Genomic DNA, 18,615 nt, shown 5'->3' on the forward strand with positions numbered 1-18,615 from the left:
ACTAGCAGGCTATACAGAGGCGGCGCACAGCACCTGAACACATACTATTGTACGACGTGTCTCACTGTGTTCCAACGTGTCCTGCTGTGTCGTGACGTGTCCTAGTGTGCTGAGACGTGTCCTGCTGTGTCGTGATGTGTCCTAGTGTGCTGAGACGTGTCCTGCTGTGTCGTGATGTGTCCTAGTGTGCTGAGACGTGTCCTGCTGTGTCGTGACGTGTCCTAGTATGCTTAGACGTGTCCTGCTGTGTCGTGATGTGTCCTAGTGTGCTGAGACGTGTCCTGCTGTGTCGTGATGTGTCCTAGTGTGCTGAAACGTGTCCTGCTGTGTCATGACGTGTCATAGTGTGCTGAAATGTGTCCTTCTGTGCTGAGACGTATCCTGCTGTGTTGTGACGTGTACTGCTGTATTGTGACGTTCCTTGCTGTGTTATGAAGTATTTTGCTGTGTTGCAGCGAGTCTTGCTGTGTTGTAACGTGTCCTGCTGTGACCGTTGTGACGTTCCCTGCTGTTTTGTGACGTGTCCTGCTGTACTGCTACTTGCTCCACTGTGTCTGAAGGTGTGTCCATCATATCTGAAGGTGTTGCTGCCGTGCTCAGCACCAGACACGCCACACGACCCAGAACCAGAAGCCTCTTATCGTAATGGTACTTTCATACGTGCCGTTCACTGAGGAGTGTGTCGCTAGATATGTCGTGAGGCACTCCACACTGTGACGCTCATACATCGCTTCCATATATACTGCAGCTGCCTATCCGGATGGCCCTTATTCCCCTAAATATCTTCAACTGAACTTTGCATGAGCACCTTACTGGTGTTAAGGTTTGTGCTATGTTATAAATAGGCGAGTTATAGATAGAAAGTCTGTCAGCTGGGTGTTTTGAAGAAGCCTCTCAGCTGGGTGTTTTGAAGAAGTCTCTCAGCTGGATGTTCTGAGGAAGCCTCTCAGCTGGGTGTTCTGAGGAAGCCTCTCAGCTGGGTGTTCTGAGGAAGCCTCTCAGCTGGGTGTTCTGAGGAAGCCTCTCAGCTGGGTGTTCTGAGGAAGCCTCTCAGCTGGGTGTTCTGAGGAAGCCTCTCAGCTGGGTGTTCTCTGGATGACAATATGTGTCCTTTCTACTCCAGCCACGTCTTCCTCCGCCCCTTCATGTAACTTTGACTAGAGGATCAGCCGACATCAGCCTCTCTCGCAGCATCGGTCTGCAGCAGTAACAGCAGCGTCAGCAGCAGATGTTCAGCACGACCTGCCCCGCTCACTTCAGCCGCACTCACAGCACCGGTCTGCTGCTGCAGCAGCAGCAGGAAGCCACACACAAGATCACAGTCTGGACCATTACGTCAGGGAGAAAGCTTCAAACATCACAATTATCTGTTACAAGAAGCGTGGTATGTCATCTCCGTCCTTCTCTATCTCCCTTCCATTGGTTCTCTATGAATCTCTGCCTCACTCTGTCTGTCTGTCTGTCTGTCTGCCTCTCTCTCTTTCTCTCTATCTTTCTTTGTCTGTCTCGGTGAGAGAACACACACACAAAAAAGAAGCAGACTTCGAGTAACATGAGATTGTTCGAGCTGACAGGGTAACGTTAGACAGTGGAGCGCCAACATATGTACAGAGCAAATGAAAAGAAAGGCAAGTTATATAGAGACACGTCTTGAAAACGTGAACTTGTTACAACAGATGTTCCAGCCTTTCAGATAATCAACATAGTGACGTAACAAACTACTGCTTTACATGTCTAGGATGACTCTTCCTCCACGTTAGCTAGAGTGGAATAAGAAACCTTCCAGTAAGGATTTAATAGTCTAATGGCTAACCCTATAAGTAGGTCAGAGATATGGCAAATGCACAAACTCACTTACTAACTCGCTAATTCATATCTTACAATACACACTCAGGACTCCTTTTATTGGGCTCCTGCAGATTCAAGGCTGCGCTCCCAACCGGAGCAGGGAATAGGCGATTCCTCTGGAGTGAGTTGTTGGAGGAATCTGTGTACTGCTTGTCGACCACTGAAGATGATACGACCTCGCAGTAAACCATATGAAGACGGAGGGTGATAACACCAACTCACTATAGTGATTATATGTATATATGTATATGTGTGTGTGTGTGTGTGTGTGTGTGTGTGACAAAAATTGACAAGGTTCAAAGGTCTTGCTATCATATGTGCTCGAGAGTCGTTTCCATACTTTCTTGCTCAGTTTATATTTGCAGGTCAGGTGGGACGCAACACGCCGCTTCGTCCTACATGTATGAAATCATCGTTGTCATGTACAAGACTGGCCGCTTCAGTATTCGCTTCGCTCATATCCCCCGCAGCGATCTCCCTCTCCCTATTATGGACAGGTCTATCTATCGTGTGAAGAACGAGCGACGCTTTGTTTAGTTTCCTCCATTACGTTTGACCTGGATGTGGCCGCCAGTAGTGGTGGTCCGGGCCATCAGTCAGGAAAAACAAGAGGCAATTCCTGGTGCCACTGTGTTGGCCGGTGCTGTACGCTACAGAGGAGAATATCTGGATATCCCTTCTGCAGCTGGTGCACGTGTAGCGAGGATTGCTACAGTATTGTTCTCGGGGAAGGAGATGAAAGGGAAAGGAGATAGAACAGAGATGCTACACGATGTGTTTGTTTTTGTATTCTGAGAGAGAGAGAGAGAGAGAGAGAGAGAGAGAGAGAGAGAGAGAGAGAGAGAGAGAGGTGAAGAAAGGTGTTGTTTTTGAGTCGTGCAAACGCGATAGCCGCTCCAGATAAGACCGGAGACGTGAGAGAGACGTCGGAGGCCGTCCTAAGAAAAAATGCTATAGCCATGTGATGCTCCGGAGTGGTTGGGTAGATGACTTAGGGTGTGGCGGTGGTGGTAATGGGAGGTGGACCCGCGAGTGGGTGTTGTGTGTGTGATAGGGATTCCAATAGGTTGGTTGGTGGTGGAGAGTGGGTGGAGTGGAGGGGGCGTAGCGGGAGAGGTGTTACCTTATTGTCACTAGCCAGGCTGGGCCTCCGGCAGGAATATAAAGTAAAAGTTTGCTTTGCAGATTTTAGCAGAGGTATGAAGAATTACCATACCGGCGAGAGATGAGGACACAGCGTAGGGTTCACAAAGAAGAAATGTGTATGGGAAGGAATGGAATTTGAGAGTAGTTTGTGCACGTAAGTATACCTGGCTCAACTGACATATAGCTAGAGAGTGGAGGAATGCCACACCCTGTAAGTAGGGACTCCACGCCACACTTGATAACTTCACACGGACCACCTCTGGTGAGACACGGACCCATTCCTCTGTGTGTGTGTGTGTGTGTGAGGATGGGTGTGTGTGGGTGGGTGTGTGAGGCTCACGTACTCAAGCGCTCAGACACTTGTATACGTCACCCGTAATGTCTATACTCTTTCTGTGACGTAGCCCACCTCTCACTATTACACACACTCACACAGTCTCCCTGAAGAGTTGTGCGGGTCCGGATAGGCTAATATCTTTCCTCCTTACTTACGGTAACACAAGACATCCCACAAGACACTGTAGGTCAAGTGTAGTCACACACACCTCCACTCCGATACCCAACATGAGACTGTCAGTAGAGCTAACGTTTCTCTTGTTGTGATCCTGAGCAGCTACATAGACAAGAAACTAATTGCATTTCTCATGCTGTTCTTAGTAACGCTGAATCATACCCAACTAGTGAGGCATCCTTCCGCTAGAGGCGGTGATGGTGATTGAGATCTTAGCAGCACCGTCGCATCCCGCTCCTCCTCCCAGGGATGACCACGATTCCCTCGCCGGTGGCCCACCAGCTTCTCCCCCCCCCCCCCAATGAACGATGAGAGAGAGAGAGAGAGAGAGAGAGAGAGAGAGAGAGAGAGAGAGAGAGAGAGAGAGAGAGAGAGGGAAAGTATAAAATATCATTGTTTTCTCGTCCTGGTCAGGCGAGGTGATCGTCTCCGGCGAGTGAGCCAACATCCGCCATCATCTTTTGCTCATGAATCACCCAAAATAGCTAGCACCTCTCTCGCTCTCTTCCTCCTCCCACTACCCCGCTCGTCTCCCTCCTCCTCCTCCTCCACACCATGACGCAACCACAGCTGCTCTGGTCACTCACGACCAGTTTTATCATCACTTTCATTACTCGATTACAGATCAAATAAAAATATTACGGCCGGACTAACATGCACTGACGAACTGGAGCAAGACAGCTGGCCTGACACAAACGCCTCTCCTCCGCCCAACTCCACCAACCTTTCCCTGACGCGGCCGACGGCTCGGCTCGGCTCGCCGTGGGTGTAGACGAACTCAGAGCGACGACTTAAAGAGGCCAATGAAGCTGGCCAGGCCAGCGTCCCTCACACGTTAGATGGTGCCTGGGTAAAGTTCCTGGAGAGGAGCGAGGAGCCCCAGCACAACTGTGGTGCACACGCATCAGAAGTGGAACAACCGGATCACAAGAGATGACGAGAGATGGGTACGCCACGACGAGAGATGGTTACGTCACGACGAGAGATGGGTACGCCACGACGAGAGATCGGTACGCCACGACGAGAGATGGGTATGCTACGACGAGAGATGGGTACGTCACGACGAGAGATGGGTACGCCACGACGAGAGATCGGTAAGCCACGACGAGAGATCGGTAGGCCACGACGAGAGATCGGTACGCCACGACGAGAGATCGGTACGCCACGACGAGAAATGGGTATGCTACGACGTGAGATGGGTACGTCACGACGAGAGATGGGTACGCCACGACGAGAGATCGGTAAGCCACGACGAGAGATGGGTACGCCACGACGATAGATGGTTACGCCACGACGAGAGATCGGTAGGCCACGACGAGAGATCGGTATGCCACGACGAGAGATCGGTACGCCACGACGAGAGATCGGTAAGCTACGACGAGAGATCGGTAGGCCACGACGAGAGATCGGTATGCTACGACGAGAGATGGGTACGCCACGACGAGAAATGGGTACGTCACGACGAGAGATCGGCACGTCACGACGAGAGGTCGGGACGCCACGACGAGAGATCGGCAAGTCACGACGAGAGATCGGTATGCTATAACGAGAGATCGGTACGCCACGACGACAGATCGGGACGCCAAGACAAGATGTTTTCGGCAATGCCCAGGTCAGCTTTCAACATCAGGAAGTACAGCCTCACGACACAACACCAGCAGCACGAGAGATGAGCAACACCAGCTGACGATGTTTCCTCACAATACATCTCTCGTCTTAACTGTTTTTAACTCTACTATAGCTCGACCAATGAGCAACTACTTGAGACTCGTGACTTTTGAATTTCGTAAGTAAGAATTATTTCTCTTGAGGCTTGTCAGTTTCATCATCATTGTCTTGATCGTCTTCATCAGTGTCATCATCATCGTCATCATTATTATCAGCAGTAACAGAACGTCAGAAGATGACTTGTGACATCAGGTATGACATGAGTCAAGGATGTTATGCCTTGTGTTTCATTTGTACGAAAGATATCTCACTTGCATTTGAACCGAAAACGGAAATTAAATCCATTCAATCATTACCTTGTGTGTGTGTGTGTGTGTGTGTGTGTGTGTGTGTGTATGTGTGTGTGTGTGATTTCTGTCACAGATTATCATTTGTTTATTTCCGGGGAGAGGGTTTTACACTCGTGGTTGCCCCGTCTCTTAGCCTTGTACTCATGCCATTTCTTTGAAACACGACATCAAGTGGGAGATGAGGTTAGGAATTTATAAAACGTAGCTAAAGCCACGAACACAGTACCAGTGTCTGTATGGAGCTAGAAAAGAGAATCAGAAAGCAAATGGATGTCTACTTTAAGAGGAGAAATTTCGTAAGTGAAAGACTACATGGTTTTATCAGAAGGAGAGGACATGATGTAAGAGGAGAGGACAGGATGCAGGAGGAGAGGACATGATGTAAGAGGAGAGGACATGATGTAAGAGGAGAGGACATGATGTAAGAGGAGAGGACATGATGTAAGAGGAGAGGACAGGATGCAGGAGGAGAGGACATGATGTAAGAGGAGAGGACATGATATATGAGGAGTAGACATTATGCAGGAGGAGAGGACATGATATATGAGGAGTAGACATTATGCAGGAGGAGAGGAAATGATGCAGGAGGAGAGGACATGATATATGAGGAGTAGACATTATGCAGGAGGAGAGGAAATGATGCAGGAGGAGAGGAAATGATGCAGGAGGAGAGGACATGATGTAAGAGGAGAGGACATGATATATGAGGAGTAGACATTATGCAGGAGGAGAGGAAATGATGCAGGAGGAGAGGACATGATGTAAGAGGAGAGGACATGATGTAAGAGGAGAGGACATGATGTAAGAGGAGAGGACAGGATGCAGGAGGAGAGGACATGATGTAAGAGGAGAGGACATGATATAAGAGGAGAGGACATGATGTAAGAGGAGAGGACAGGATGCAGGAGGAGAGGACATGATATATGAGGAGTAGACATTATGCAGGAGGAGAGGACATGATATAAGAGGAGAGGACAGGATGCAGGAGGAGAGGACATGATGCAGGAGGAGAGGAAATGATGCAGGAGGAGAGGACATGATATATGAGGAGTAGACATTATGCAGGAGGAGAGGACATGATGTAAGAGGAGAGGACATGATATATGAGGAGTAGACATTATGCAGGAGGAGAGGACATGATATATGAGGAGTAGACATTATGCAGGAGGAGAGGACATGATGTAAGAGGAGAGGACATGATATATGAGGAGTAGACATTATGCAGGAGGAGAGGACATGATATATGAGGAGTAGACATTATGCAGGAGGAGAGGACATGATGTAAGAGGAGAGGACATGATATATGAGGAGTAGACATTATGCAGGAGGAGAGGACATGATATATGAGGAGTAGACATTATGCAGGAGGAGAGGACATGATGTAAGAGGAGAGGACATGATGTAAGAGGAGAGGACATGATATATGAGGAGTAGACATTATGCAGGAGGAGAGGAAATGATGCAGGAGGAGAGGAAATGATGCAGGAGGAGAGGACATGATGTAAGAGGAGAGGACATGATGTAAGAGGAGAGGACATGATGTAAGAGGAGAGGACATGATATATGAGGAGTAGACATTATGCAGGAGGAGAGGACATGATATATGAGGAGTAGACATTATGCAGGAGGAGAGGACATGATGTAAGAGGAGAGGACATGATATATGAGGAGTAGACATTATGCAGGAGGAGAGGACATGATATATGAGGAGTAGACATTATGCAGGAGGAGAGGACATGATGTAAGAGGAGAGGACATGATATAAGAGGAGAGGACATGATATAAGAGGAGAGGACAGGATGCAGGAGGAGAGGACATGATATATGAGGAGTAGACATTATGCAGGAGGAGAGGAAATGATGCAGGAGGAGAGGACATGATATATGAGGAGTAGACATTATGCAGGAGGAGAGGACATGATGTAAGAGGAGAGGACATGATATATGAGGAGTAGACATTATGCAGGAGGAGAGGACATGATATAAGAGGAGAGGACATGATATAAGAGGAGAGGACAGGATGCAGGAGGAGAGGAAATGATGCAGGAGGAGAGGACATGATATATGAGGAGTAGACATTATGCAGGAGGAGAGGAAATGATGCAGGAGGAGAGGACATGATATATGAGGAGTAGACATTATGCAGGAGGAGAGGACATGATATAAGAGGAGAGGACAGGATGCAGGAGGAGAGGACATGATGTAAGAGGAGAGGACATGATGTAAGAGGAGAGGACATGATATATGAGGAGTAGACATTATGCAGGAGGAGAGGACATGATATAAGAGGAGAGGACATGATATATGAGGAGTAGACATTATGCAGGAGGAGAGGAAATGATGCAGGAGGAGAGGACATGATGTAAGAGGAGAGGACATGATATATGAGGAGTAGACATTATGCAGGAGGAGAGGAAATGATGCAGGAGGAGAGGACATGATGTAAGAGGAGAGGACATGATATATGAGGAGTAGACATTATGCAGGAGGAGAGGACATGATATATGAGGAGTAGACATTATGCAGGAGGAGAGGACATGATATAAGAGGAGAGGACAGGATGCAGGAGGAGAGGAAATGATGCAGGAGGAGAGGACATGATATAAGAGGAGAGGACATGATATATGAGGAGTAGACATTATGCAGGAGGAGAGGAAATGATGCAGGAGGAGAGGACATGATATAAGAGGAGAGGACATGATATAAGAGGAGAGGACATGATATAAGAGGAGAGGACAGGATGCAGGAGGAGAGGACATGATATAAGAGGAGAGGACATGATGTAAGAGGAGAGGACATGATATAAGAGGAGAGGACAGGATGCAGGAGGAGAGGAAATGATGCAGGAGGAGAGGACATGATATAAGAGGAGAGGACATGATGTAAGAGGAGAGGACAGGATGCAGGAGGAGAGGACATGATGTAAGAGGAGAGGACATGATATAAGAGGAGAGGACATGATATATGAGGAGTAGACATTATGCAGGAGGAGAGGACATGATGTAAGAGGAGAGGACAGGATGCAGGAGGAGAGGAAATGATGCAGGAGGAGAGGAAATGATGCAGGAGGAGAGGATATGATGTAAGAGGAGAGGACATGATATATGAGGAGTAGACATTATGCAGGAGGAGAGGACATGATATATGAGGAGTAGACATTATGCAGGAGGAGAGGACATGATGTAAGAGGAGAGGACATGATATAAGAGGAGAGGACATGATATATGAGGAGTAGACATTATGCAGGAGGAGAGGACATGATGTAAGAGGAGAGGACAGGATGCAGGAGGAGAGGACATGATATATGAGGAGTAGACATTATGCAGGAGGAGAGGACATGATATAAGAGGAGAGGACAGGATGCAGGAGGAGAGGACATGATATATGAGGAGTAGACATTATGCAGGAGGAGAGGACATGATATATGAGGAGTAGACATTATGCAGGAGGAGAGGAAATGATGCAGGAGGAGAGGACATGATGTAAGAGGAGAGGACATGATATAAGAGGAGAGGACAGGTTGCAGGAGGAGAGGACATGATGCAGGAGGAGAGGACATGATGTAAGAGGAGAGGACATGATATAAGAGGAGAGGACAGGATGCAGGAGGAGAGGACATGATGTAAGAGGAGAGGACATGATGTAGGAAGAGAGGACTGAATGCAGGAGGAGATGACAGGATGCAGGAGGAGAGGAGAGGATGCAGGACGGGAGGGTAAGTGCAGGAGACATAGAGAGAGAGAGAGAGAGAGAGAGAGAGAGAGAGAGAGAGAGAGAGAGAGAGGGGGGGGGTTGGAACATCACTTACCTACCTGGGGTATGACAAAGACCTTGTGTGACCTCTGATCCTTCTGTGCCACCGCTCACAGGATGAGCAGAGACGTCACAATAAATCGGCCGGTGATGGGGGCAAAAACTGACGGAGCGACCTTCCTCTGGCTCAGAGGGTTGGAGAAACTAGGAGTGTGTGGAGGGGGCTACCAACCTTGCCTCACTGGTACCTTCTTCCACCACCGCTACCTACCAACAACATACAACACGTACAATATGTAAGGCCATGGGACCGCCGTGGTGTAACAGTTAGCGTTCCTGGCTGTGAGGCATTTACGGGCCACCCAAGGGACGAGTGCATAGGTTCGATTCCTAGTTGCGGCAGACGGTCCACGATCAACCCAACTGTTCATCCGCCCCTAGTGGTTGGTCGATAAAATGGGTACCTGGCTCAGGTTAGGATATATATATATATATATATATATATATATATATATATATATATATATATATATATATATATCCCTAGGGATAGGGGAGAAAGACTTCCCACGTATTCCCTGCGCGTCGTAGAAGGCGACTAAAAGGGGAGGGAGCAGGGGGCTGGAGATCCTCCCTTCTCGTTCTTAATTTTCCAAAAGAAGGAACAGAGAATGGCAAAGGCTCAGTCCTCTGTTCTTAACGCTAACTCGCTAATGCGGGAAATGGTGAATAGTGTATATATATATATATATATATATATATATATATATATATATATATATATATATATATATAATTAATGAGATGGCCTTGATTAGGGCCCTAGTTCCCAGTGCCATCTCAGCTGATATTAAAAGAAGAGTTGCAACACCAGAATAACTCTCTCAATGGAATGCGACTCTAAATCTAATTCAAACATAATCTGAAATGTCTCCGAATGTATAGTGGCAATACTGTGGATTTCTAAGGAGAATCTGGGAGCAGAAACGTCATTTGATCGTACAAACACCAAGCAAAACTCGGTCTCGTTTCTTCACGTTCCTTCTGTCTATGTCCCGACTTATGTGACTTGACGGAATCCACTCGACTGATCCACTTGTCCCTCGAAGCACCAAGGTATGACTGCAAGATTTCTCAAGACGATAGGGAGAGAGAGAGAGAGAGAGAGAGAGAGAGAGAGAGAGAGAGAGAGAGAGAGAAGTTTATCTGCTGCATAACTGGCGAGTGACGGCCGTCGGAGGATCGACCAGCGGAAGATGTTGACTCAACCCTCCAATGCTCATTCGCTTTCCAGATCACAAGAGTGAATCTTTTATCATTTATATTTTCTCATCGTCGGAGTGGAGTCAGCTTTGCTTCTATTCAAGTGCGATCAGCTGGTCACTGTTGGCTCAAACGGAAGCTTAATCACTTTCTCATTACAGTCGAAACTCACAATGAATCTCTAGATTTACTTCGTTCTTATAACAAAGTGGATGAATTTCCTCCGCATCCATTGTGTCTCTAATTACGAGCCTTTAATCTCTATGTTTATCTCGCTGACTCTACGTCTCCCCTTCCCTTTTGTTCCTCATCACTTGTTACGTCATACGGTGTTGTCTCTCTCTCTCTCTCTCTCTCTCTCTCTCTCTCTCTCTGGACGTTGCCCTCGGTGTTGCTGTCTCATCAACAGTGACAAAACTCATTTCATCTTTTTTTTTTTAAATAGATCATTTGGTACACTCCAGATGTGTTGCCACCTCAGGTGTGTCACCAGATGAGGAGAGTTAATGAGTGAGTGTCAGGTGTGTCATGGACTGAGTTATGCAGGTGTGACCTCGTCCTGAGCACTGTCCTCACACACCTGCACCCACCTATGATCACAGAAGGTGTGTTACTACTATAGTGTGTTCCAGAGTCTTACACTCGTGCTGCCTCGTCCCCTCTTAACCTCGTACCTGTGTAACATGTTTTTACTCCTATAAGCACACACACACACACACACACACACACACACACACACCATCCCAATCCAGATACCCATCCAACGACCAGCCCTGAGAGGAGAAAATGAACAGATGGGTTTGCTATGGGCCGACTGCCGAGCCCAGAATTCGAACCCAGGCGGACCGTATGCGTGACACATGCACAGATACATACGTACATTCCCCCCTCCCCCCCCAGTAATGTATCCACGCCACTCCACTGGTCACCATGACCTCCCTTAAGCACCGCATCAAATCCTCCACATCTCCAGGTTTGGCCACGCGAGTCTGGCAACACACTCGTCTGTGGCCTCTGTATCTCTGCTTCATACGGGGGTCGTGCCAGCCACGCCTAGTGTGTGCTGCTGCTGATGGTTCGCCTCCTGCAGGTGACCCGGTCGACGTGCGCCACCGCCGTAGCGGAGGACGTGAGTCGTGTACAAGGGACACTGCCAACGGCGGGAAGTCTCCCTCACGGCACAAGACAGCACTTCCCCTCCTCTCTACCCTCTCGTCCTTGAACTCATCCAGCGCTTGCCCACCTGCTGAGCTCAGGTCGACCCGAGTTCAGGACTAAAGAGTTGGAAAGGTCAGGTGAGCGGGTCATGGATCAGCGAGTCACTTGCTACTAAATTCAAGGTGGGTCATGGTGAACCACGGGTCACATGGCTACCTGGGTCAAGACGGGTCAAGTTTGAGATTTCGTCAGTCAAAAACTTCCGCTCATGTTTTGAGAATCGAATATTTTCTTTTTTCTTTGCTTTGACGAGTTGTTTTCAGCTCGTAAAAAAAAATTATGGTCATAGCACGATCAAATATCCACAGTGTCTTACCACTGCAACGAGAGCCTCAGATGAAGGCAGCCACAGTGTAGTTAAGAACGAAGTTAGAGATGATATATGACCGAGGCACACGCAGCTGGGGATGGTATGCTTGACTGGCGACGCTGGAAGAAAACGGTTCCTCCTGTACCCAGTAAGGCAGTGTGTGTGTGTGTGTGTGTGTGTTGTGTGGGTGGGTGTGTGGGTGTGTGTGTGTGTGTGTGTGTGTGTGTGTGTGTGTCTGTGTGTGGGTGGGTGGGTGTGTGTGTGTGTGTGTGTGTGTGTGTGGGTGGGTGGGTGGGTAGGTGTGGATGTGTGTGTATGTGTGTGTGTGCGTGTGTGTGTGTGTGTGTGGTACAGCAGCAGTAGTGAATCACAGGGTCACTTCAGAAGTTCAGTACACTGAACGCCAGCGATATCATACGGCCACAGCGGGCATGGCTAGCGACACCACCCGAATCACAGGATCACTTCGTCTCGCTACGAGATTTTCGTTTTTTTTTTTTATTTTTGAAACGCTCGTTTTTGTTGATTTATTTGATTAGAAAAGCGATGTGTTTAGACATCAAAGCCTAACTATCATCGTAATTTAGGACACTACGTTGTCAGATGCTTGCTGAATTAGCGGGTCACGGGTCAGTGTGTCGTGGGTCAAGGCTGGTGACCCGTAGCCGACTTCAGTCAACGCTAGGCTGAGTGAACGCCGCCCCAGTGAACGCCGCCACCAGTCGGCGTTGAGCCAAAAGAGTGCCAAGTCAGCGCTGGACGTGCGTCAATAATATACTGAGCAGGTTCACAGCTGTGGCTAACCAACGCAAATGCTGAGTCAGAATTTTCTCTTTCTCTCTCCCTCAGCGTTCCCGAGCCTCCCTCAGGCCCTCCGAGCGGGGCGATGAGCCGAGGGTCGTGGCCAGCGGGAGCCCCAGACCTGGCTGGCCACACCAGCTAGGCCAAATCTAGGCACAAGGCCCGGGAGGATGTGGCAGTCTTCGTCACACTGGGAACACTGCATCACCTCCTCCCCCTCAGTGTAGCGTCTAACATTGCATCACCTCCTCACCCTCAGTGTAGCGTCTAACACTGCATCACCTCTCACCCTCAGTGTAGCGTCTAATACTTGCATCACCTCCTCACACTCAGTGTAGCATCTAACACTGTATCACCTCCTCACCCTCAGTGTAGCGTCTAATATTGCATCACCTCCTCACCCTCAGTGTAGCATCTAACACTGCATCACCTCCTCACCTTCAGTCTAGCGTCTAACATTGCATCACCTCCTCACTCTCAGTGTAGCATCTAACACTGTATCACCTCCTCCCCCACAGTGTAGCGTCTAACATTGCATCACCTCCTCACTCTCAGTGTAGCATCTAACACTGTATCACCTCCTCCCCCTCAGTGTAGCGTCTAACACTACACCACCTCCTGACGAAGTAAAGAGCTTTGCTATTGCCCTTAAAAGATGGAGAACAGAAAACATGACCTGTGAAATCTTGGCTTTGGGAATGTTCTAAATACCATTATTCATCATACGTATGATGTTACCAGCGGGTATGTCATGTTCGTCTGTGTTACATACATAACACCGTAACCAAGGGTCCGTAACGCCGATCTTGTCACACAGGGAGTGACGCCCTTGGATGCACTCACCATCAGGGTGAGGACGGGTTCATTCAATGATAAGACCCCTCACCTCAACGACCAGGAGCATGTCACCACACAGCAACGCGTCGCTCGTGCCCGCTACTCTCACATCACAACTGTTTCCCGTTATTATCCGCCGGTCGCATACACCCTCCCTAACCGTAACAGTTACGTTAATCAGAGCTTAAAAGGCGATGTGTTGTACATCACACAACCGTCACACTCCACACAATAAGACCACGTCTGTATTTATATATATATATATATATATATATATATATATATATATATATATATATATATATATATATATATATACGTGTGTGTGTGTGTGTGTGTGTTTACACTTATCTTTCTTTATGCATAGCGGATGTATATGATCGTCCATCCATGATAACAGTAACCATGATTCATACAAATGGTGTGGATATTAACCTAAATACAGTAAACTACACGAAAGAAAATCTATTTGTCTCCAACTGTTTTTCCTGTGCAGTACACAGAGGACATCAACGTTGTCTTCCTCAACTCATAAATATAGTCGAAGAACAGGACAAGAATCAAATGCCTTGTTTAATCACGTTAAAAACTATGATCATTGTATTGACTGGAGTAATGCCATCTCATTTACTGACTCTAACTATATTACCACGAGAAATATCATTGAATCTTCCATTATCAAATACACAAAGTATTGTAATCTTAATATTAGTGAAGGTCTATACAAATTGGATAACTTTATTATTAATAAAATTAGTACACAATTCACCTTCTTGTCCACATAATAAGTTTATGATACGCTCGTTGTCTGTCTTAGACAATCACATGTTTACCAAATGGCGTCCTAGCTACGTCTCTACGTTGTATATCAACTGACCGCTATATTTCTCTCTTGTGTCTCCTCTGATGATGTGATTATTACACGAAAGTGCTCTTTTGAACTTATCTTGTTTCATTTTCCCCGTGGACTCATAGGAATATACTTGATCGCGCGCAAAATTGTGATCCTTTCCCATATATATATATATATATATATATATATATATATATATATATATATATATATATATATATATATATATATATATGTGTGTGTGTGTGTGTGTGTGTGTGTGTGCAAGCTGTTATCTTACTGGCCATCATCTAATGGGAGCCATGTCAACAGACAATATCAAAAGTGGCAACACACATCTCAGAAACAATTATACAACGATGAACCAAGCCATTAACAACACTAACTGGACCTCAAAACCTTCACCTGAGGCAGGTTGACCAACCCTCGCCATGATTCTAGAGCAGTTACTCACGGTGGCGCTGCCACCCACTCGATTTTGGGTGGGAACCTATGATGGAATGACACCTTTCGTTTGACGGCAGAGCGTGTCGTTCACACACACACACACACACACACACACACACAGACTGCGTGTCTGCAGGACAAATCCCAGACGTGACTGCGCTATCTGGTGGGAAAACATCGCTCGAACCTTTGTCCATAGACTGAGTTCCAGTCGGGCAGGTGAGGGATACGCAATGGTCTGTTTTGTTTGCTGTGATGTTCCCTGAATTATATATGCGACATCGCGGTTGCAAAGGTCGTCCCATGGGCCTCCTATGGCCAGAGCTCCACTTCCCCCCCCTCTCCCCTCCCTTCCCCACCCCATCTTCTCAGTTTGGGCGTCAGCTGGGAAGATCACCGTAGCCTTCTCAACACCGAGTCATCCCGGAGCACAAGGAGCCGCCAGTCCTGACCTGAGGACACACATCTGTGGGCTGGAGGGTTTACCACCGCTCTCGTGAGTGAGTAATCTCACCTTGAAGAAAACTGAGATGAAGACCATATGCAGGTTTTATAGGACATGTATATGGCATGTTTGGCGCATGACCTCGTCTGGTGACGGTCAGACAGACGGTAAGGTCAAGTAAGAAATGTGACCATGAAAGGCAAGGGGTCGGATGACCAATGGTAAGGTCATGGTCATGTCAGATCATACATTACCTCGTTAAACTTGCACATGTTGACAATTCTTTTGATTGTGGAGGGGATCTGGTTTATACCTGGCGAGACATGTCGAGATCATTATCAAAAGCCATTTTTTTTTATTATTTATGTTCAGATACTTGTATGTCGTCCTTCATCTGTCCACAGAATCGTCACAGAATCTAGCATCATTAAACACAGCTATCATGATGCTCCCATCATAAGTCTCGCCACATATAAAGTTTGGTACTTTCATGTCATAAGAATTGTCGACGTGTGAAAGTTTATGAGCTGATCCATGACCTGACCCTTGTCTTCGGTGACCCCCGAGTCTTGCCTTTAGTGGACACATTTCTCGCTTGACCTTCCCGCCAGACCTTAACCTGACGAGGTCATGCGTCTTACATGTCATATATGCAAGTCTGCATAACCTATAAACGTTCCTTGAAGATGTGAATACTCACGGATGCGCCCAGATCTCCTCGTTTCATTATATATATATATATTATTCCCTGGGGATAGGGGAGAAAGAATACTTCCCACGTATTCCCTGCGTGTCGTAGAAGGCGACTAAAAGGGGAGGGAGCGGGGGGCTGGAAATCCTCCCCTCTCATTTTTTTTAATTTTCCAAAAGAAGGAACAGAGAATTGGGCCAGGTGAGGGTATTCCCTCAAAGGCCCAGGCCTCTGTTCTTAACGCTACCTCGCTAATGCGGGAAATGGCGAATAGTTTGAAAGAAAAGATATATATATATATATATATATATATATATATATATATATATATATATATATATATATATATATATAAAAGAACAAAGTGCATATGAACGCGAACCTTCATAGAACATACAAACCTCCAACAGCCAGGATCGAACCCGGGACCCCTGTGCAACAGGCGGGAGCGCTACAGATAAGCTATGATCGCTCCTAATAAGGAAATGACTCTTCGAATACTATGTACTCGAATACGCTTCGTCTCACGTTGGTGAGCAACAGGGTCTACACCGGTTATTTCCCATCAGGCTCACACAGCCAGCAGATAGCTAGGGGCGATCATATATCAGTCGTAATAGTAGTAGTAGTGGCAATAGTAGTAGCAATAGTTAACAGAGGTAGCAATAGTAGTAAAGTATCATTATCATTATTATCATTATTATTATTATCATTATTATTATTATTAGGAGCAGTAGTAGTAGTAATGATGATAATGAAGGAAAAGGTGATAGTGATGATGCTAACCCTGGTTACATCAGGGAACACATTCATGAGTTAGAAGTGCACCAGACGCGCCGATGACTGGACGTAGCCTCCGTGGGACGGGAGGACCGTCAGAGATAGTGGTGAGGACCAGCGTTGCACGACAGGTGGCTACTGGGAGTGCCGCAGGGCGGTTCACGATCCGGAAGTAACCACCTCCATTTTACAGATGCTGTTTGTGGTCGATACTGTATCTATCTTTTTTTTTTTTTAATTAGTGACAGAGTGTGTTGTTGTGTGATAGATCATGAAGGCCAACAGTTAGTGGTAGAAGTGGGGAAGATCTGGTAACCAGACCAGACCTAGACCAGATCAGACCATTGTGAGGTGCATCACGTTCTCTAGTCGCCGTTAGCTGTCGACATTTACCAATGGTAACAACGCTCGCTTTCAAGACTTTGTTCGACGATGTGTACACCAGACACAGAGACCATCCCTCTCTATAGAAAATATTGTTATTAATGCGATCATTTACGCCTGTCTGATTCCGTCAAAATGGTACTTCATGATGATGTATTTACCAGAAGATAATCACCAAAGTAACAGTAGAAAAATATGTATGAAGACTAGTGACATACTTGCTTGTCTCTTCTGCCTTCGTATGCGTATAGGTATTCAAGATATAGATCTATAATCAACAAATGTATATCAATAAAAGTTTACATCGGTAAAGAATTTGTATGAACAAGCAAGTCCGCAATGCATAATTCATTAACAAAAGAAAATATAATTTTAAATATATATTTATTTACAATTAGTATTTACTCAGTAATTTCGTTCACAAGGTATAACATTGTCCCTGTAAACTAATTCATAAAGAAGTGACATTATCGTTGTAAATTGTCATTAATTTACAAAATCATACCCAACCATTTTCAATATTGTTTACTAGTCATAGATAATGCTGTGTGGGTGTGAGTCTTGGGCCCTAAATGCAAAAGACGGGAAGTTGTGCGTTGTAAACATAATGTTAAGGACAATTTAGAATGTAAGGTGAGTTGAACGTGGAGGGAATGATAGTGTAAGACAGATGTGTGGCAGTAAACGCGTTCTTATTGAAAGGACCGACCCAGATGTGCTGATGTGGTTCGAACATATGGAAAAGATAAACAAATCAAGACTGACTACGATCGTCTACGTGTCAGAAGTAGAGGCAATAAGGGGGGTAAGGGAGACTGAGGAGGATTTGGAAGTATGGAGTGGTGGAGACATTGGTGTATTGGGGTCTGAACATTCAAGAGAGGGAGAAGCGTGCGTTGGATAGAAAGACTCGGATAGATGTGATATATGGAGAGCGACGTGCTTTTAGTGGGCTTATCCGTGGCATACAAAGTGTTCAGAAAAAATGCCACGGAGAATAAGCTGTCTGTGAGGCGTAGCTGTGGATGATATGATCATATTTCGGTACATTATTCATGAGGGTGGAGGTGTGCAAATGAGACCATTGTTTCTTTGTTCCTTGCCTCGCAGGTACCTGGAAAGGTAATAGCAGATATACACACAAAGCAAGAACAACTCCACACCTTAGGAGATGACCTACGGGCAGCGTGGGGGGCGTGCCGCGGTTTCGATCCAATAATTACACTGTCAACGCGCAGAGGATATCCAGAAGCGCATAGCGGAGGACGACTTCCAAGTAAATCGCATACACATCCTGAAGAAGCCGTTGAC

The 18,615-nt window shown here is 46.6% G+C and overlaps 1 protein-coding gene across 1 annotated transcript in view; it reads right to left on the minus strand.

Moving 5' to 3' along the window:
* LOC139761119 (uncharacterized) overlaps positions 1-18,615 on the minus strand; it is a 105,894-nt gene that overhangs the window by 5,391 nt on the left and 81,888 nt on the right. The gene's annotated exons all lie outside the window — the stretch shown is intronic.

The sequence above is a fragment of the Panulirus ornatus genome, chromosome 3 (assembly GCF_036320965.1).
Source record: "Panulirus ornatus isolate Po-2019 chromosome 3, ASM3632096v1, whole genome shotgun sequence".
NCBI lineage: Eukaryota > Metazoa > Arthropoda > Malacostraca > Decapoda > Palinuridae > Panulirus > Panulirus ornatus.